Source organism: Anabrus simplex, chromosome 1, assembly GCF_040414725.1.
Source record: "Anabrus simplex isolate iqAnaSimp1 chromosome 1, ASM4041472v1, whole genome shotgun sequence".
Taxonomy (NCBI): domain Eukaryota; kingdom Metazoa; phylum Arthropoda; class Insecta; order Orthoptera; family Tettigoniidae; genus Anabrus; species Anabrus simplex.
The window spans coordinates 1629547433-1629570402 of NC_090265.1; positions in this window are offsets into that span (position 1 = coordinate 1629547433).

Sequence of the window (22970 nt, forward strand, 5' to 3'; positions counted from 1 at the left end):
AAAGTATTTTCCGGTATTTTTTGTAACGCATCCTCAATGTAAGCGGTATATTTTTGTGATTTAAATCTCCTCAAAGATCGAATCATGTTATGTTGAAATGTGTGGTGTGGTGGAGAAAAGGGTCTGCCTACACCATAAGAAATAACAATAGGGAAATGATCACTGGAATAAGTATCACTCAAAGTATGCCATGTAGTGGTAGACACCATATTTCGCTTACACAATGTTAAATCTACTGCGCTAGGAGGAGCAGAAGGCGCAGTCAAACGCGTAGGAGAGCCATCATTCAAAATAGCAAAAGCATGGTTATTTACTTCATTAAGGAACTGTGTACCTTGAAGTGTATCCAAATTTCCTCCCCACAGTGTGTGATGAAGATTAAAGTCCCCGAAGATAAAAACATATGGTTCGGTAGTAAATTGTTGAAAGAATTGGTTCCATTGTCTCTCAGTAATGGAAAATTCAGGAGGACAGTAGATATTCACAAGTAAAAAATGCATATAATATAATCCTATAACATATGTATGAGGTATGGCCTGAATATTCGAATGAACGCGATATGTCACGGACGAGTGGACCAAAAAGGCAACCCCACCGTAACCGGGTCCGTCATTACGTCAAACTTTGTAATTAGGATACTTAATGCGAGTCTCTAGATTAAACCAAGTTTCTTGTATAGCTAAAAAGTGAGGTACTGTTTCCTGTATTAATTTAAATAGCTCATGACGCTTGTTCATTAGACTTCTAGCGATCCATTGAGTGATTCTGATCATAGAATTGAATAAAACTACAAATCCTGTCCCTTAACTGGAATACATTGTGAGCTAACGCGGGGTGATCACCCAATAATTGTACCAATTGCTGAATAGATTGATAAAGACCACTTTGAAGATATTCTCTTTGCCTATGAAATGACGAAAGCGGTTGCGCCATTGAGGCGCTACTCGTGGCAACAGGTTCATCCAAAGGTGCCTCCATTCGACGGCTTGCGCCTTCGTAAACAGGTGTAGCTCTTGAAGCTGCCAACTCCATGCGGGGAATCTCTCGAACCAAATTGTGATAACCTTCCTTATCATATCCTGGGGCTGGTACTGGCCTCGGTGATTTTAAAATTACTTGTGTGAATTTTCTCTTACGGGGATTGGACTGTGTAGGAGTCTGCCCCTCCCCAGTTAACGGGGGAAAATTTTGGGAATTGTCCACTAGATTATATTCACTAGGTTGGACTTTTTGTACAGCGTCCTTGAAAGATAAGTTCTGATGGCTCATGATCTTTTTAATGTGGACTTGCTGTCGGTGAGTTGGACAGTCAACATCGCCAGTTGAATGAGTGCCGCGACAATGCACGCATTGCAGGAAAGTTTCCGTACAGTTCGCCGTAGTATGGTGCAATGCACATTTCCCACACCTGGGACTTGTTGCTCTGCAATGCTTATCAACGTGACCGTACCGTTGGCATTTTTTACAGATGATGGGAGCAAAAACATATGGCTCCACCTCTAAATGCACCTGATATAATGACACGTACTGTGGAAGTTTCTGCGCACGAAAAACCACTTTTATAGATCCAGTAGGTACATACTGTGTGCCTTCTTCGTTAACAATTCTACGGTTCAAACGCTTTACAGATTTTATAGTAGCAGGAGACTTTAAGTGCTTTAATATAGCATCCTCTGTCAAGGTCTTCTCTACTCCCCTGATAACTCCTACCCGCAATACATTAGAGCTAGGTATATATGCCCGTAACTTAAGCTCAACTAATATAGGGTGTTTCAAAAATGAATTTGCCTGTACTGCATATACAAATTCTATTTGTACCCTATTTCGTCCCTTGCGGGCTATTGATTTTATGCCTGGAATATTTTTCTCATAGAAAATTCTTCCCAGGGTCATAGGATGCATGTTACCGACATTGCCTGTTGCTGTGGACTCCACAAAAATAATGAAAGGTCCATAATGAGTACTAGGATAAAGTTCCTGCGACTCCGTCTTCGAAATCGAAGCAGCAGTCTCGTTATTCACCACCTCATTGGGTGTAATCGATGTACTCACTGTACTACTATTCACACTTAGACTATCATCCTCATCCTGGTCCATTTGAACTGTCTCTTCCCGAGCAACTGTGAGGGTTGAAGGATCAGGAGACTCCTCACCACCACTTTGCTCCCCCATAACGTACGTATTACACTCGTAGAATCACTACTCTATACCGTCCACGCTACCTCCTCACAGCGACTGTCAACTCAACTGCACACGAGCACTGCTAAGAGGGAGTTTGCAAAACCAGTAACAACCAGTGATCTCTTCGACTTCTACTATTGATAGGTGGGAGGGGTTTTGTTTTTTATGTTACCTAGTCATTACTGTTTGTTATAAGAAGGCTCCACATTAAGGCCGGTCTCCACTGATTGACATTTAACAACAATATGTTAAATATTAAAAGTGTTAACTGGTGACACCATCAACATGTTTAATGTTAAATGTTGAATGCTGTTTCACTTAACATTGTGTCCACACTTAATAAACATGTTAAACTTGACTTTCTTTGTTTATATGTAGGTAGTTCATCATATAAACCTGCGGTATTACATTTAGCAAATACAGTAGAGACAATACACGACACTTACGGATTTCGCCTTGCTAAAATGGGAGACAATTCGACGGTGGCGCTCCTAGTGACTTGACCTGAACAAATCGCGCTAAATTCAAATATCAATGGAAATGTATATACGGAAATAGATAAATAAATTACGTCTAGAAAGAAAGTGGTATTGAGATATTAACTTCGAAGTTGCTAAAGCAATTCTGGATAAATGAATGAAGAATTATTTAAAAGGTTATTATTCAAAGACTGAAATTAGACATATAAACAAGGTGTGAAGTGGACTGCAGTGAAATGGCTGGATTATTCATTTATGCATTACTTTTTTAGCTTTAGCAAGCCTGCTTGATATCTTACGGTTGGATTTGTCTTTTTTTCCTCATTTAAAAACATTGTATCATCACATTAAGACATTTGTCAATAAAAATATCGGCACATTCCTTACACATATGATGCAATGAATTAACATTTAATAGCTGGACAATTTTCCTTTAACATGAAGCCTACTAACAGAAAGAAAATCTATAAAATCCCGGCTTTAATCTGAAAAGAAAGATAAAAGAAAGAAAAGTTTCAAAATGTTGGTGATAGTGATGCTTTGAGGAATAATTACGTACAATTAGAGTAAAAATGTAACATACCCTTGGCTGTAAAGTCGAGGATTTTTAAAGTCGCTGGCTTGGAAATGATCTGAACAGATCTTATAATTGTTATACAAGCGTAACGTCCCTTCTTTCTTGTACACTTTATCCAAATCGCTTCTGTGACATTTCAAAACCCACAGATCACACCTACAACAACACATCGGTATTGAAGGTTAACTGCTGCACTATACAATAAAATATGCGTATTATATTTTAAGCCCGTTAAACATGGGTCGAGCAGGTCAGAAGATTATGAAGTACTATAAAAATCTCTGTCACTGGAAGAATATATATGCAAACACAATATTACTTACATGTTCTTGTCACCAGGGAACCTGAAGAACGACCGCGCATTTTCTCTACTTCGTAATTACTGCAGCCAAACACAGCACATACCTTTCCCCTCATGTTGAGAGAAGATATCAAGGAATGACACACGCTACTATTTAATTATGTCAACTCACTGAAAACGCATAAATAACACCAAAAACTTCACACAAAAATACACGTGCTCTTATGACAGAATCAGTACCGTTCAGGTCTATCCGCTAGAGTGAGCTCCAATAGCTGTCCCTCAATATCTCGCTCAGTGTCGCGTATTGTCTCTACTGTATTTGCATTTAGGTAGTAGAATCGAGTAATGTGCTCTTAGAATCGGTATACTCGACTCCGGAGTCGAGTCCAAGCATACTATTGTCGCTATCTGTCGACATGTCTTAGAACAATAATCTGTTGACTGAGTCATCAGTCGATAGACTGGTTTGATGCAGCTGTCCATGCCACTCTTTCCTGTGCTAACCTTTTCATTTCTACGTAACTAATGCATCCTACATCTGCTCTAATCTGCTTGTCATATTCATACCTTAGTCTACCCCTACCGTTCTTACCACCTACACTTCCTTCAAAAACCAACTAAACAAGTCCTGGGTGTCTTAAAATGTGTCCTATCATTATATCCCTTCTTTTCGTCAAATTTAGCCAAATCGATCTCTTCTCACCAATTCGATTCAGTATCTCTTCATTCGTGATTCGATCTATCCATCTCACCTTCAGCATTCTTCTGTAACACCACATTTCAAAAGCTTCTATTCTCTTTCTTTCTGAGCTAGTTATCGCCAATGTTTCACTTCCATACAATGCCACGCTCCACACGAAAGTATCCAAAAACACCTTTCTAATTCCTATATCAATGTTTGAAGTGTGCAAATTTCTTTTCTTAAGAAAGCTCTTCCTTGCTTGTGATAGTCTGCATTTTATGTCCTCCTTACTTCTGCCATCGTTAGTTATTTTACTACCCAAGTAACAATATTCATCTACTTCCTTTAAGACTTCATTTCCTAATCTAATATTTCCTACATCACCTGCCTTCGTTCGACTGCACTCCATTACTTTTGTTTTGGACTTATTTATGTTCATCTTGTACTCCTTACCCAAGACTTCATCCATACCATTCAGCAACTTCTCGAGATCTTCTGCAGTCTCAGATAAAATAACAATATCATCGGCAAATCTCAAGGTTTTGATTTCCTCTCCTTGGACTGTGATTCCCTTTCCAAATTTCTCTATGATTTCCTTTACTGCCTGTTCTATGTAAACATTGAAAAGGAGAGGGGACAAACTGCAGCCTTGCCTCACTCCTTCCTGCATTGCTGCTTCTTTTTCAAAGCCCTCGATTCTTATCACAGCAGACTGATTTTTATACAGATTGTAGATAATTCTTCGTTCTCGGTATCTGATCCCAGCCATCTTCAGAATCATAAATAGCTTGGTCCAATCAACATTATCAAATGCTTTTTCTAGATCTACGAATGCCATGTACGTGGGCTTGTCCTTCTTGATTCGATCCTCTAAGATCAGACGTAAAGTCATGATTGCTTCACGTGTTCCTACATTTCTTCTGAAGCCAAACTGATCTTCTCCCAACTCAGCTTCAACTTGTTTTTCCATTCTTCTGTAAATAATACGTGTTAAAATTTTGCAGGCATGGGATACTAAACTAATAGTGCGGTAGTTTTCACACCTGTCAGCACCGGCTTTCTTGGGAATAGGTATAACAACATTCTGCCGAAAATCGGATGGGACTTCTCCTGTCTTATACATCCTGCACACTAAATGGAATAACCGTGCCATGCTGGTTTCTCCTAAGGCAGTTAGTAATTCAGAGGGAATGTCATCAATTCCAGGTGCCTTGTTCCTATTTAGGTCACTCACAGCTTTGTCAAACTCTGACCTAAAAATTGGGTCTCCCATTTCATCAGCATCAACAGCCTCTTCATGTTTCAGAACCAAATTATCTACATCTTTACCTTGATACAACTGTTGGATATGCTCCTGCCATCTTTCTGCTTTGTCTTCTTTCCCTAGAAGTGGCTTTCCATCTGAGCTCTTAAAATTCATACACCTAGATTTCCTTTCTCCGAAGATTTCCTTGATTTTCCTGTATGCAGCATCTACCTTTCCCAGGACCATACAGCCTTCGACATCCTTGCACTTCTCCTTCAGCCATTCTTCCTTAGCTACTTTGCATTTTCTCTCCACTTGATTCTTTAATCGCCTGTATTCCTTTCTGCCCTCTTCATTTCTAGCATTCTTGTATTTTCGTCGTTCATCAATCAGGTCTAGTATCTCCTGAGTTATCCACTGATTCTTAGCTGATCTTTTCTTCCTTCCTAACATTTCTTCAGCAGCCCTACTGACTTCATTTTTCATGACTATCCACTCTTCCTCTATTGTGTTTCCTTCAGCCTTTTCATTTAGTCCTTGTGCAACATGTTCCTTGAAACAATCCCTCACACTCTTTTCTTTCAACTTGTCTAGATCCCATCTTTTTGCATTCTTTCCTTTCTTCAATTTCTTCAACTTCAGATGGCATTTCATGACCAACAAGTTGTGGTCAGAGTCCACGTCTGCTCCTGGGAAAGTTTTGCAATCCAACACCTGGTTTCTGAATCTCTGCCTAATTATAATGAAGTCTATTTGATACCTTCCAGTGTCTCCAGGTCTCGTCCACGTATACAGCCGTCGTTTGTGGTGTTTGAACCAAGTATTGGCAAGGACTAAATTATGATCAGTGCAGAATTCAACCAGCCGACTTCCTCTTTCGTTCCTTTGTCCCAATCCAAATTCTCGTACTGTACTACCTTCTCTTCCTTGGCCTACCACTGCATTCCAGTCTCCCATCACAATTAGATTCTCGTCACCTTTTACATATTGTATTACATCTTCTATCTCCTCATATATTCTTTCGATGTCTTCGTCATCCGCGGAACTAGTAGGCATATAGACCTGCACTATTGTGGTGGGCAATGGTTTGGTGTCTATCTTGACGACAATAATTATTTCACTATGCTGGTCGTAGTAGCTTACCCGCTGCCCTATTTTCTTATTCATTATTAAACCAACTCCTGCATTTCCCCTGTTTGATTTTGTGTTGATAATTCGGTAGTCGCCTGACCAAAAATCCTGTTCTTCCTGCCAACGTACTTCACTTATACCAACTACATCTAACTTTAGCCTATCCATCTCCCTTTTCAGATTCTCTAACCTACCACAACGATTCAAACTTCTAACATTCCACGCTCCGACTCGCAGAATGTCAGTATCCATCTTCCTGATGATCGCCCCCTCTCGTGTAGTCCCCACCCGGAGATCCGAATGGGGGACTAGTTTACCTCCGGAATATTTTACCTGGGAGGAAGCCATCATCAGTACATCATTCATACAGAGAGAGCTGCATGTCCTCGGGAGGTATTTACGGCTGTAGTTTCCCGTTGCTTTCAGCCGTGTAGCAGTATCAACACAGCTAAGCCATGTTGAGTATTATTACAAGGCCGTATCAGTCAATCATCTAGACTGCCGCCCTTGCAACTACCGAAAGGCTGCTATCCCCCTTTCGATGAACCATTCGTTAGTCTGGTCTCTCAACAGATACCCATCCGATATGGTTGCACCTGCGGCTCGGCTATCTGCATCATTGGGACACGCAAGTCTCCCCACCGCGGCAAGGTCACATGGTTCGCAGAGGAGGAACTATAATCTATTGTACTGGATTGCACGGCATTCAGGGCCACTCACAGAATATTTTTGTGATGTGGATTGCAAAATGTTTGATGCTGATGATTGGTTTTATTGAGTCATCGGTCGTCAATAATTTGATTGTTACGATAATTATTATCATCATAGGCAAAATATTTATGACTTACTAACAAACCGTCAACTTGAAAGATAGACACGTAGGATCGAAGATGAGTGTGGGATGGGGTCAATTTCCACACTGTGGTGGGGACTTTTTCTAATGTCGATAACGTCAGCGTTCTATTATTATTATTATTATTATTATTATTATTATTATGATTATTATTATTATTATTATTATTATTATTATTATTATTATTATTATTATTATTACTAATACTTTTATTACTGTGCAGTCTGGAAGTAGCCACCAGGGATTTGTTGATAGCTATGAAATATTATTCCCGCGACCTCCTTGTAGGAAAACGTGTAATAATATTGTGCGAATTAATGATAATATTACTGCCAGAGAATTTATTGCAAAGATACATGTGTAGGGCATTCAGAAACATACATGTGCTGTAGTATCACTTATTGTTATTGTCCAACTCGTTGGCTGAATGGTCAGAGTACTAGCCTTCGGATCAGAGGGTCCCGGGTTCGATTCGCGGCCGGTTCGGGAATTTTAATCGCTTCTGATTAATTCTCCTGGCTCGGGGACTGGGTGTTTGTGTCCGTCCCAACACTCTCCTCTTCATATTCACACAACACACTACACGCAGTTCGGTTAGGGGCGTGCGGCTGTGAGCTTGCATCCGGGAGATAGTGGATTCGAATCCCACTGTCGGCTTTCCATGAGTCACCTTTTTCACACCAGGCGAATGCCGGGGCTATACCTTTATTAAGGCCACAGCCGCTTCCTTCCACTTCCTAGGCTTTTCCTGTCCCATCGTCGCCGTGTCGGTGCGACGTAAAGCAAATAGCGAAAAAAAAGTACTGCTTACATCCCGCCGCTATTCTTCGACCTTCGCTCAACTTCTAAAGACTACACTCGGTTTTGTTCCTCTGCACAGTCAATGCAATGCAATGCAATGCAATGACAAACGTCAAAACGGAGGGTGTATTTTGTTCAATGCGTTCATTGTTTAGCTAGAACAGAATGACGTTCTGTCTGATGATTTGCTTCGTGTACATACATCACATTCCGGACGCCTAATCTTAATACCCTACATTATATCTGCCGAAAGTATGATGTAAGTATAAACTATTCACCTGTCCCCTCGGACGATTGTAGGCATACCGTGACAGTGAAAAAAATGAAATGGCGTATGGCTTTTAGTGCCGGAAGATCCCAAGACGGGTTTGGCTCACCAGGTGCAGGTCTTTTTATTTTACTCCCGTAGGCGACCTGCGCGTCGTGATGAGGATGAAGTGATGATGAAGCAACACATACACCCAGCCCCCGTGCCAGGGAAATTAACCAATGATGGTTAAAATTCCCGACCCTGCCGGGAATCGAACCCGGGACCCCTGTGACCCTAGGCCAACACTCTAACCATTTAGCCATGGAGCCGGACACCGTGACAGTCGTTTTAAATAATAATAATAATAATGTTATGAGTTGGATCCCTTCCTTTTTTCTCTCTGATTAGTGTTATATAGAGAATGGTTGCCTAGTTCTACTTCCTCTTTAAACAATAATCACCACCACCACCACTTTTACGACCAACTACGTACATTTTTATGGTTTTCGGAGATGCCGAGGTGCCGGAATTTAGTCACCCAGGAGTTCTTTCATGTGCCAGCAATTCTACCGACACGAGGCTGACGTATCTGAGCACCTTCAAATACCACCGGACTAAACCAGTATCGAACCTGCCAAGTTGGGCTGAAGGCCAGAGAAGCTATGCTATCATTATTAGAATATAGGGCATATTCAGTGGAGTGGGGGAGAGACGCCGTGAACGGCTATTTTCATATTTTATTATGCGTATATAGTTGTAGGATTATCTTTCGCAAGCCATCATCAAATTCAGATTATTTTGCTCACACATTAAGCATATTTATATCGCACCGGTCCATCGCAATCCCATAAAACCTCGGCGACCACTTGTACATATGCTCCATCCATCCAAGAGCCGGCGAAAGAGCGAACGTGTGACGTCATGCTGTCATCGAGTCTTCGCAAGCGAATTCATATAATTCTCTTTTGGTTCCTTTTTCACTCTATTCAGTTCCCTCATTAGCTGTTTTCTAGTTTCTCTACTCTCCCTACCCTCTTTGATTTTCTTGTTTATTATTATACATTTTCTTCTTAATTTTCTTATTTCCCTTGTATAATAAACAAAAACTGAGGTCGTTTTATCCTTCTTAACAGGTAAGAATCTCCTCTCTCCTTCCCAAATGATTCCTTTAAATTTAGCCCAAAGTGTATCCGCATTACTCCCTTCACTTATCCAACTACTGAATTGTGATTTAAGATAAATCCCAAATTCATCAACTTTAGTTTTTCTGTACAATTTCTTCAATCAATCAATCAATACTGATCTGCATTTAGGGCAGTCGCCCAGGTGGCAGATTCCCTATCTGTTGCTTTCCTAGCCTTTTCCTAAATGATTTCAAAGAAATTGGAAATTTATTGAACATCTCCCTTGGTAAGTTATTCCAATCCCTAACTCCCCTTCCTATAAATGAATATTTGCCCCAGTTTGTCCTCTTGAATTCCAACCTTATCTTCATATTGTGATCTTACCTACTTTTATAAACGCCTTTCAAACTTATTCGTCTACTAATGTCATTCCACGCCATCTCTCCGCTGACAGCTCGGAACATACCACTCAGTCGAGCAGCTCTTCTTCTTTCTCTTAATTCTTCCCAACCCAAACATTGCAACATTTTTGTAACGGTGCTCTTTTGTCGGAAATCACTCAGAACAAATCGAGCTGCTTTTCTTTGGATTTTTTCCTGTTCTTGAATCAGGTAATCCTGGTGAGGGTCCCATACACTGGAACCATACTCTAGTTGGGGTCTTACCAGAGACTTATATGCCCTATCCTTTACATCCTTACTACAACCCCTAAACACCCTCATAACCATGTGCAGAGATCGGTACCCTTTATTTACAAACCCATTTATGTGATTACCCCAATGAAGATCTATCCTTATGTTAACACCTAGATACTTAAAATGATCCCCAAAAGGAACTTTCACCCCATCAACGCAGTAATTAAAACTGAGAGGACTTTTCCTATTTGTGAAACTCACAACCTGACTTTTAACCCCGTTTATCAACATACCATTGCCTGCTGTCCATCTCACAACATTTTCGAGATCACGTTGCAGTTGCTCACAATTTTGTAACTTATTTATCACTCTATAGAGAATAACATCATCCGCAAAAAGCCTTACCTCCGATTCCACTCCTTTACTCATATCATTTATATATATAAGAAAACATAAAGGTCCGAAAACACTGCCCTGAGGAACTCCCCTCTCAACGATTACAGGGTCAGACAAAACTTCACCTACTCTCACTCTCTGAGATCTATTTTCTAGAAATATAGCAACCCATTCAGTCACTCTTTTGTCTAGTCCAATTGCACTCATTTTTGCCAGTAGTCTCCCATGATCCACCCTATCAAATGCTTTAGACAGGTCAATCGCGATACAGTCCATTTGACCTCCAGAATCCAAGATATCTGCTATATCTTGCTGGAATCCTACAAGTTGAGCTTCAGTGGAATAATCTTTCCTAAAACCGAATTGCCTTCTATCGAACCAGTTATTAATTTCACAAACATGTCTAATATAATCAGAAAGAATGCCTTCCCAAAGCTTACATACAATGCATGTCAAACTTACTGGCCTGTAATTTTCAACTTTATGTCTATCACCCTTTCCTTTATACACAGGGGCTACTATAGCAACTCTCCATTCATCTGGTACAGCTCCTCCGACCAAACAATAATCAAATAAGTACTTCAGATATGGTACTATATCCCAACCCATTGTCTTTAGTATATCCCCAGAAATCTGATCAATTCCAGCCGCTTTTCTAATTTTCAACTTTTGTATCTTATTGTAAATGTCATTGTTATCATATGTAAACTTTATTACTTCTTTGGCCTTAGTCTCCTCCTCTATCTCGACATTATCCTTGTAACCAACAATCTTTACATACTGCTGACTGAATACTTCTGCCTTTTGAAGATCTTCACATACACACTCCCCTTGTTCATTAATTATTCCTGGAATGTCCTTCATGGAACCTGTTTCTGCCTTAAAATACCTATACATACCCTTCCACCTTTCACTAAAATTTGCATGACTTCCAATTATGCTTGCCATCATGTTATCCTTAGCTGCCTTCTTTGCTAGATTCAATTTTCTAGTAAGTTCCTTCAATTTCTCCTTACTTCCACAGCCATTTCTAACTCTATTCCTTTCCAGTCTGCACCTCGTTGTGTAACCCTCTTATTAAGCCTTTTTGGTACCCTACGAATCCTACATCCATTATTACAGCCTTATGGTCTCCTATTCCTTCAATTACCTCAGTTCTATCAACAATTTCCCATGGTTTAACCAAGAATACATCTAGTAAGTTATTGAGACGAGTCGGTTCTTGTACTACTTGTGTAAATCCTCCCTCCCAAATTAACTTATTTGCCAGTTTCTGTTCATGGGCTTCACTTGCAGCTCCATTCCATTCAACTTCAGGCAAATTTAGATCTCCCACAATTATTGCCATATCATTATTATTTTTTTTATGAGTATAATCTATTATTTCCTCAAATATTTCCATGTCTCTTTCCTCTCTTCCAGGCCTGTATGTTCCTATAATTACCACCTCATTTATATTATCACAAACTAATTTCATCTCTAATATTTCATCCCTTTCATCGGTAAACCATTCATGTGAACAATAAGTTTCCTTCACCAGAATAAACACCCCCCTCCCTTTTTATCTCCTCGGTCTCTACGATAGACTGTATACCCTTCTGGATATACTTCTGTATTACCAAAGCCTACTAGATACTAGAGGCCTGGACAGAGAGCCAATTTCTTGCATTAAAAGCGGGGTAGTGGTTTTTCTCATTTCCACCGCTAGGTTCACGGTTATGTTCTATTGTTTGGCGCGAATCCTATGTTTACGTGTGTTACTGCAGCATGTTTTATGAGAAGAAATAACATATTAAACTTCAGTTTATAAGGTAAGGCCTTACCTAACATGAAATATGAAGAGTTTTGTCGTTTTTAAATTTAGTTGGTCTCACGATTTGCAGTATATGGATGGTTGCTGAGATGCATTTAACATTTGTTTGGTTATGCGCTTCCAAATTACCGTCAAGTTTCTCTTTCCATTCTGTAGGTTAAGATGGTTTATTGTTGCGTGCCTAACTGCACATCTAACGCAGCGAAGAAAGACACAAAAATAAATGTTCATATTTTTCCTAAAGATCCGAGTTTACGGGGGAAATGGAGGGTTGCTATTTCTCGACAGGGCAGCAGAAAAGGATCTCTTTGGGCTCCTAATGATAGCTCCAGAATATGTAGCTTGCACTTTGTCGAATCAGATTACAGTGTAAGTACTGTGAGGAGAATTCTGCTCCCCAACAAAGTGCCGACAGTTTTTAATAATTTCCCTGATCACAAGAAAAAAATTCTTAAGCGTAGGAAAGACCCAGTTGTGAGGGCATGTAGTTCACCGATTAAACAAAAGAAAATAGACTGCAGACCAGTGGACGCAGATGATCAACACTCTTCTATAGAACTCGAAAACGTGTTAAACTCTGATGTAGGCACCCAAACGCCTTCAGTATTTGACTACAAAGACAAGCACAAGAATATCAAAAGGAAATTTGTTTTAAAATATAAATCAAATTGTAGGCTAAGAAAAACTGTAGTAAAACTGAGAAGTGAAATTAAAAAGCTGAAATCTAATAAGAAACAGAAGTCTCCTCTAGAAGAGAAAATCCAGAAAATTCAGAAAGATGGAGAAAATGGGGTGATAAAAGCACTGTTTCTAATCGAACAAATTGAAGCTTATAGTAAAGCACACATTACATACGGCGAAACAACTCTTAAAATTTGTACACTTTGGCATAGGAAAGCTCCGACAGGATACCGTTTCATAAGATCTGTAAACTGCCTCAAAATTCCTCATCCGAAAACACTGAAAAGGTACATTGGCTTCTCTAATGGGGAAACTGGAGTCACATCTTTAATAAAAGAAAGACTACAGCACGAATGCAGTAATTTGGAATGTCCAGAAGAAAAATTGGGGTCTCTCGTTATTGACGAGATGGCAATTAAAGCCAGAGTGGGATATGACCGTAAAATGGACCAGTTCCTTGGATTTTCGGAAAATGAAATAGAAGACTTGGGCCGAGGTGAAGCCGTGGCTAACAGGTTACTCTGCTTTTTATTCCGTGGTTTTTCAACTAACATCAGAATACCCGTGGCATTTTACTTCACTAGGCAGTTAACTGGCAGCCAGCTGTTAACACTGACAATGAAAGTAATTAGCGAAGTAGAAGAAACTGGATTTTTAATCCTACGCTTAGTGACAGACAATTGCTCTGTGAATTCGAATATGATGAAAGAGTTGTGTGGAGGTCCAATCTTGCCTGAAATAAAACATCCTAATGATGAAAGCAGACCCCTGTTCCTCAGTTTTGATTCCAGCCATGTTCTGAAAAATATTAGGTCTCAGTTTCTAGCAAAGGATCTTCGTTATAGAGAAACTTTGATTTCAAGTGAACATGTAAAAAGACTGTACAATATGCAGAAAAAAATCCATTGTTAAACCAGTCCGTTGTTTAACAAGGAAGGTTGTGTACCCCTCCAACCTCGAAAAAATGAATGTTAAAAGAGCAAAGTATTTATTTTCCCTTAATGTCACTGCAGCACTAAAAACACTGCCTATTGTCGCTCCTGAGTCAGTGTCTGATCATGTAAGTCTGAGAGAAACAATTACATTTTTAGAATATGTAACGAAATGGCATGACATACACGATGTGTGCAACATAAAACAAAGTTACCATTCCAGGAACACAGACAAGAAAATTTTCACCGAATTGACTGACGATAGGTTTTTGTGGTTAACAGAGGAATTTCTGCCGTACGTTGACACAATTCAAAAATCTGGTCAGAAGTTAAATACATTCAGTCAAGAAACATATGAAGCTCTTATGATCACAACACATTCAACGGTAAAGTGTATAAAGTATTTACATTCAAATGGATTTCATTATATTCTCAGTAGAAATCTTTCCAGCGATGACATTGAAATGTTATTTAGTCATTTAAGAAGGAATGGAGGTTTCAATGATATGATGGACGCCAGGTCGTGTTTATATGAATTAGAGACGACTTTGAAATGTGGTATGATCAATCCTTCTGACACTTCTAATGTAGAATCTCAGAAGTTCAGGTTAATGGACACCATTCGGCGGAGAACAGCCAGTGATATTTCCACCTCGGTTGTTATTCCCGGAAGTGTTTTGGAATTACTCGACGTGCCTATTCGAGGTAATTGCTTTATTTTAATATCGGTTACGCTGTATTATGCATGTTCGTTTAAATGATCGCTGACACTTTCACATTTTTTTTCTCATTTTACAGGAGAACCTGTTTCCATGGAGCTATCTGCATTGGCTATGGTCGGCGGTTATTTAGTTAGGGTCGCAGAGGAGAAGACAGATTGTGGATCTTGTTTGGAACAGCTGTCGTCTTGTGTTACGGACAGTCCACTAATGTGCTTAATAAGGGCTCAAGATCGGGGAGCTTTGCGCTACCCTTCACGCAAATTCGTTTTTTCTTAAAAAATGTGTTAATATTTACAACGCGGGCGTTAGGATATCTCGGAAAAAGTAACCTTGTCCGAAAGCTGAAATTCCTTACCGCTCCAAAGTTTAAAGAGACGTTTCATTGCCGCGACTGTGATCAATCACACATCACAGACGTTATACTTACAAAATTTTTCAGACCTGTTCTTGATAACTACGCAATGAAAGTGACTAATGACTGTGATTTATTAAACAAATTCAACAGCAAGCCTCTGAGCAGAAAAGTGTTGAAATTATAGTAATAGGGAAAAATCGGGTGAGTACTTCTATTTATTTCCCTATTTTTGTGTGATATACAAGTGCAAAATGAAAGAAATCTATGAAGTATAGTGTGTTTTAAGTTGTTTTATATATTTATATCTGATTCACACCGGGCATAATGATAAAAAATGTATTGTTTCGCGTTATTGTATGAATCTTCAATGCAAGGATGTAGACAGAACATGAGAACAATAGAACATAAACGCGATCCAAGCGGCCATTGCGTGAACTAGTTTGTTCGCCCAGAAATGTGTCGGCTTGTCCAGGCCTTCTATTATAGCGTAGGCAACGGTATTACCCACCCCTTCTCTCAACCACGATTCCACTCCTATCACCATATCAGTCTCATAAGATTCCATCAATGTACCGGTACTGAATTTTAATTGTTTATTTACTACACTTTGACAGTTTACCAAGAGCAATCTCAGACCCCCTTCCTCCCTAAAACTTGACTGTTGCAATTGGGTAACTTGAAATTCCTTACTTTCCTGAGTTTCATTTTCTAGTTGACTGAGCCAGCTTGAAGTATAGCTGGCTCTTTCTACTAGTTTTCCTGGTCAGTATTATAGCTCAAGGGAGTTGCCTGTTTTACAGTACATATCTTAAGATTAATAAAGTCTAGAACAATATTTGCTATCTTTCGTTTACCTGAATTGTTTAGATGGAGGCCACGTTTTGTATAACAGTATCTCTCAAAACTGCTGCATTGAATAACCTGAGTATTCCGAAAATGTTTACAAATTTTTACAATATCTGTATTGACCTTGTCCACTTCAATGTTCACACACGAGTCTCTACGCAAATCATGCCTGTGGGGCACGTTCACTACAAAGACGTTAGTGTGGGTCAGCTTCCCTAGTGTATGTTTAAGTTGTGATCTTACATTCTTGGCGTCGTCATGAGCTACGTCGTTCGTACCACCTATGATATGCACTGCATCGCCGCTCCCGAAGTTCCTAGTTGCTTATTCTACGTTTTCCAAGACAGTGCTGATAGAAGCTCCAGGATATATTTCTCCGGTTTCTGCTATATTCTCGTCGTTAATCACTCCCGAAATTCCCCTTCCTTGGCTATCACCAAACACAGCTACCTTTGTAATTTAGGCCTAACTGGGTCTTGAATCTGAAATCTAGGCCTAAATTTTAACCTCGGCACGGCAACGGCAGCGGATCGCAATGATTTGGTTTCACGCGCGCGATCACTTTCTTCCAGAATTAAATTATTTAGGGCAGAAAACCTGTTTCTGATGTTTATTTCCGGAAATTCAGTTGTAGATTTCTTCTTAGCCGGCCATCCACGAACTACTTGACACCACGTGCACGAAGAATCGTCAGTCCCAAATTCTAGCGATCGCAGTCTTTCTTTTAATTCTTGATTTTCATCTTTAAGTGCCTCATTGTCCTTTTATAGAATGTGATCTCAATCTTTGCAGTAGTGTATACGAGTCCAGCACTCGGCCAGCTGGATTCCTCGCTGCACAACCTCTTTTCTGCAGAGCTTGTAACCAAATTGAATGCTTGTAAGGAGCGCTAAGAAGTCTCAATTTTAGAAATAGCCGTGTGAGCGCTAAAGGTGTGGTTTGTATGTGCCATCCGTCGGTTCGATATTCAACTAAACTATTGGAATGGCGGCAATAGCCGGCAAAAAAGTAATAGCAAAAGTATTATGTTATTCAGTCAAACTGTAAGAATACGATTAATATAATGACCCGATTCAGTTCTATGTATAGCTTTAAGGGGCATGATTTCGGCGTGAGGAGGCATGTGATTCCTCGTTTTGGTCTTCCTGTGAGTCCTTGTTCTGCTAGCACGTTAACTGTGCACTGCTTGTTTGTTGTCCACTCAGGGCCGATTGTATAAATATCACTGACTGGAGATCAGTTTTAGTCCAAGTTCAGAAAAAGATCTGAGATCAGACCAGTGTCGTGTTGTATAACACTGATCTATGATCAACTATTCGAAGTTCAATTTTGAAACCCAGTTCATATGTGAGCGCTTGGCAAGAGCGCAAAAATAGTCGAGTGTCACGAGTCGCAATTGAGCAGTGTGAATGTTTTCATTTGTATTCGTATTCTGTGTGCCGAGAGCGAAAGAAAGAAATAAAGAAAAATGACTGAAATATTTGTATTGAACAAGTAAGTAGAGAAAACATACATTAATCCTGTATTATGTAAGTTAAATTTGTCAGAAGCAATAGGCCTACACATCTTTATTTCTATTTCAGGCCCCTGCTTCCAAATCAGCTGATCTCCACACCTCGACCTCGAAAACAGCTGATGTGCTCACGAAGTCACGGTCGCCTGGCATAAAATGAAACTGAGACCTTAAAACATGATAATGAAATTTAAAACATGGAAATTTTAATGAATAGGAGAAGGTTAGGCCTGAACAATAAGGAAGACTGGGTTTAATTGCATAGTACAGTGGCGTTATTAGACGCATATAGTTGTAAAGTACATTATGTTTTTGGCTATTTTTGTTGCAGGTAAACTGTTCGTATAATTTAGTTTGAACCACTTTTCGTAATAGCCAACTGTATTTTCTTAAATACTGTTACCTAAATACTCTACGGTATTAATAATTGCTGCCCTTATAGCAGTGTTTTCTCTTCCATAAACGTCATTTGCAGCAGATACCGCACTGGAATTTCTTCGAACGCTCTTCTTGCAGCGAACACAGCCTCGTCTCTTTCAGGGACATCATCTACTGCATTTATAGCGATATTGTGCAAGACGAATGCTGTAATATGATTACTAGAACACGAGCTAACTTCACTCTTAGCCCCACACTGAGACAAGGGAACCGTCTTATCACAACCCCAAATATTCTTTCTATTGCTGACCTGGTTGCTTTATGGGCTCGATTATAAGCTACGATATTTAGGGACCTGAGTTTAGCATCACAAATAACTTGAATATTTAACGAAAACCACCCATGACGATTAATATAAACTTCTCCGTTATCGCCCCCAGGAGATATTATAGGTATGTGGGTACAATCTATAGCGCATATAACACCAGGGAAGTGTTTTACATCGAAAAAATCACGCATGATTTTCCTCACGTCATTTTGTTCGGAACGCATTTTGATAAACTCGTGTTTCAGTGCAGCAATGAGATTAGATACGCGATGAATGGCACTACAGACTGTCGCTGCGTCTACCTGCAGTAAATCACCAACGACTAACTGAAAACTTCCCGTGGCAAAGAATCTCAAAGTTAGTAACAACATGTGCATTTGAGTTAGTAGGTTTTAAGTAGAATATCACGCAACCTAAGTTCTAGCTGTTCCACGGTATCATTTCCCAAGTGATTCCTCAGTTTTAACTTCTTATCACTCAATTCTGTCATTGGATTTCCTCATTCACACAACACAAGAGGAGCCCGACGAAATTAATCATTTTCATCATTAGAAGATATATCCGAGAAATCAGAGTAATCAGACATCTGTAATATACGAACGAGATATAATAATGTAAGTAATTTATCGAGGTTATGTTATATAATTATTATATTACACTGCAGTAAAAGAAGCGTAATATTGCCTATATACGGAAAACTATAGCTAGCAATGTATGAGGTTAGACTTCAGTGTATATTTTTTTACCATTTATCGTAAAAACACAGGTAACATTTTATTAACAATCAGCTGTTCTTGTTTCTCAAGTAGGAAACAACTCCTTGAACTAAGATCAAAGAGTTTGATCGGAGAAATGTCTCCAGTCAAAGTTGATCGTAGTTCAGGTCGAATTGATCTCAGAATAACGTTTATACAATACAAATGTACGAGTTTTGCGTCAACCGGGATCAATCTCGTCTCTGATCTAAGATCAAACGGTTTATACAATCGGCCCTCAGAGGTAAGGGAAGTTTCTAACATAATCACTGCGTCATAGCGATCATAAATATCCTCTGGCTCTAAGCTGGCTACTTTTAACAGGTCTTCAACGTTCCATAGCAATAGCTTCACTTCTGAGTCTCTTATTTGCCATGAAGGTTTACTGTCTATTTGAGTTGAAACTAAAGGGCCGAAAAATTAAGTTCGTTGGCCAGAAAGCTGGCTCGTACACTTTGTCTTTGCTTTCTAGAGGAATTTCGACCTTGAAGGCTTTATTTTCTCCTTTGGTTCAGAGTTCTTTACATTTAACTCCATCTTTGATCCCTTTACCCACCATGTAGTCAATTACATCATTTGGAGTTACATCTTGGTGTACTCGTCATATATAAATCCAAGCCATCCTGCCCTTAGTTTTAAGTTGCTTTTGGATGTTGTAGCTGCCCCTCTTTGTATTATTTGTGTCATTTGGAGTCTGGTATTTTCAGCTTTTGCAGGTTCTCCCACATCGCTTCTCCAGGGGGTGGTGTCACCTTCTCTTCGCACGGTAACTTCATGCGGGCCCGTATCTGTATAGCCGTCCGTACCTTTACTTTCCCATCTGCTGATGACACCCTTCTGAACTTCGTTAGCGTCCTGTCTGGGTGTTGGTCTAAGTTGTCTCGTCATCTGAGAGACAATTTCTACCTTTGCTTGCGTTAGGCTTAAAACTACTGATATCTTCTTCCATCCGGTAAACTTCCTCCCTCATCCGCGCTCCGGCTCAATTTTCACTTTTTCATGACTTATCATGATCGCCCTTCCCTTTATTTTCATTTTTGCCGATCTTAGTTGCTACGGCAGACGTGTTTATAATTATCTGCTCATCTGGGGAGATCTCATATGATCGTTTTTCATTATTCACGCTGTTTCTGCAATCTTGCGGGGGGTGTGTTACTTCGTCCTCTGGCCTGGTCTCCTTTCCACTTATGTTCATCCCTATATCTACATCTGCCTCTCTTCCGCTGTTTCTTGAGGAGTTGTTCTCTACGAATATCAACTTCATATTGTAACAGTAAATGTGGTACTTCGGTAGACATGAGACGCAGGGCGTGTACCATTCGTTGAAGTGCGTACAGAGGGAGAGGGTTTGTTTAGAAAAAAATCTTAAAATTTTTCCTCTGAGTTTATTAATAAATTCAAAGTCATGTCACCTCTGTACAGCAGATACAGTAGAAAATGTTCCTCGTCCTTGGGCTGGCGATGTCGGATTCCGGCAGCTCCTCCTTTTCCCATACCAGTGAACCACCATTCCTCCCCCGATGGAAGTTCTAGAAGATCCATTCGACGTCTTGAACATCCATACGGTGCTGATGAAGGGCGTTGAGGTAGTCCTAGTGAATGATGAACGTGAATGAACATCGTTAAGCCTTGGGGTGAGTTAATGCAAAGACTGCTTCTGCACAGATGAGAGGAAAGTTTATGAATGGTTTTAACAAGGTTCAAACAGGGAAAAATGTATCTTTGAAAGTTTATCACACGGTGAAATGTCACTAAATTTTGTCCCGTGTTAAATGAAAAGAAGGCCACTAAACTCGCATGAGCATGTAAGTTTAATACTCATAAAAATAAAAGCCCACTCGAAACTTATCGTCGAATTTTTTACAGAGTCACTTGAAGTTTGTGGCACTTGGCATAATGTAAAGTAATGCCGCACGACTTAGTTCTTAGTTTGAAACACTGTTCAACTTAATTTAATTGGATTAGAAAATAAAGATGCTTCACTCGTGAATTCGAACTCATTCACGTATTGATAATAACATGAAATTAAAAGACGAAATTAATCATGTATTGACAGTCCTCGGTTCGACTGTTCGTAAAATCGAAACGCACAACTGAATGTTCGTAGAATTGAAATGTGCTGTTTAATAGAATTGGAATGCACAGTTCACACATGCACAGTTTACAGTTCATGACCTACAAATATTTACACAGTTCATGAAATGGTAAATTAGTGACGTAGTCATGCTTGCAATCGAGTGAATCTGGATTAAAACACAGTCTCATAAACTTGAAGTACTTAGTACTCTGTAAGGAGCAAACTGTCCTAAGTCCTGTCCATAACATTAAACTTCAAATTACGAGCACTCGAAAACATTCGCAAGTCTTAGACACTCGTGTAGAATAAACAGTCACTTGATAATGTTCGGACGAAGCACAATTTATATCACGTCCCGTCGGAGTAAAAGTTTATCACTGACAGTATAAAGAAATCCGTACAAGTCATTATCCGACGCGATTGGGTTAAAGCCCACGGACTCGAAGATTGATAGCCGCTTCACGCTAGATCACGGTCCTCGCGAACCGACTGTATGAACTCCACTGCCTAGCGTGCACATACACACTCTGGCCACACACTCAAGCCACACACTGCTCTGCTGAGCGAAGCAGTACTGTATTTATATCTGATCTGGGCCTTCACATCTCGTTCCATAACTTCATCGCCTCATGTCAGATTTACGCGAAACTCTACAAGAACGTAGATAAGGGATCGGGTTACACGATGATATTGTTAAATTTGTTTAATTATTATTGTGGGGAGAGTTATTACCATAGAAGTACGAGGAACATTCCACATCAGTCTAGGCTCTGTGTTGTGGTGAGGCATGCTGTGACGTCACCCGCTCTCTACGTCACGCACACACAGCTGTTGCTCGCCATCCAGTTAGTCTTTCGCAGCCGGCCCGGAGCGTAACGCGTAAGTTTTAAAATTTATATTACGGGATTTTAGTTTTGTACCGCCGTTACCGGTACAATATATTGCTTCTTATCTTCTTACCTTTCATAATTCTGAACAGAGTGCTCTCATAATTTCCCAAGCTTTTCATCTTTGCTTTACATTCATCACATACCCATGTCAATTTGCAATTCCTTCGTTTTAAAGTGTCGAATTCCCCCTGCGTTAAACCAGCACATTTCTTATGATGCCAAGTTTCGCGTCCTTCGCATTCCACCGAATAGCAATCACTATCAAAATCGTTCTTGCAGGTTCTGCAGAAACCCTTTTTGATCGCTCTGTGTAGCTGTTTCTGACATGTTGAAAACTCTCTGAGTAGTAGGGGCTACGATGTAGCCTGTTTAATCTATGTATATCGCGTATTTAATAAACAACCACTTCTCCTACGACACCGGCATTCACCCAATAGGATTTGCTGTGCAAACTATAGGATCCAGGCCACTACCTCTAATCCCAGGTCATTAAACACGAAAACTGAACACTACTATACAATATTGGATATTGAAATGCACAACCCTACCCGAATCAGTCGATGTGTATATTCGAGTTATGCTCTTATTCTGTATTGTTTAATTTCTATACGTCAGAACGTTGCCTACGCTATAATACAGTCAGAAGGAGCCAATGAGATAAGTGTTCATTGGAAGAAAATTGAGCTGTTTTTCGCTAGTAAAAAAATGTCTCTAACCAAAATGGCGTCTCCCAGCGGAGCAAACAATGGTTCAATTTTCCTTCACAATTCACTCCTTTCTTGCTATACACCGGTGTACTACAAGGGGATCCATTTAGCCCAGTACTATTTCTCATTGCTTCGGCGGACATTATAGAAGTAATCCCTGAAGAAGCAAGCATGTATATGTATACAGACGATATTGTGGTTGCCTCGAGGTCCAGCGAGAAGCTGCAAGAGACACTTGACGCGTTGGTGAAGTGGACAGAAGAGAATAAACTTCAATTAAATGAGGAAAAACAGTATCAATGACATTTAGGAAA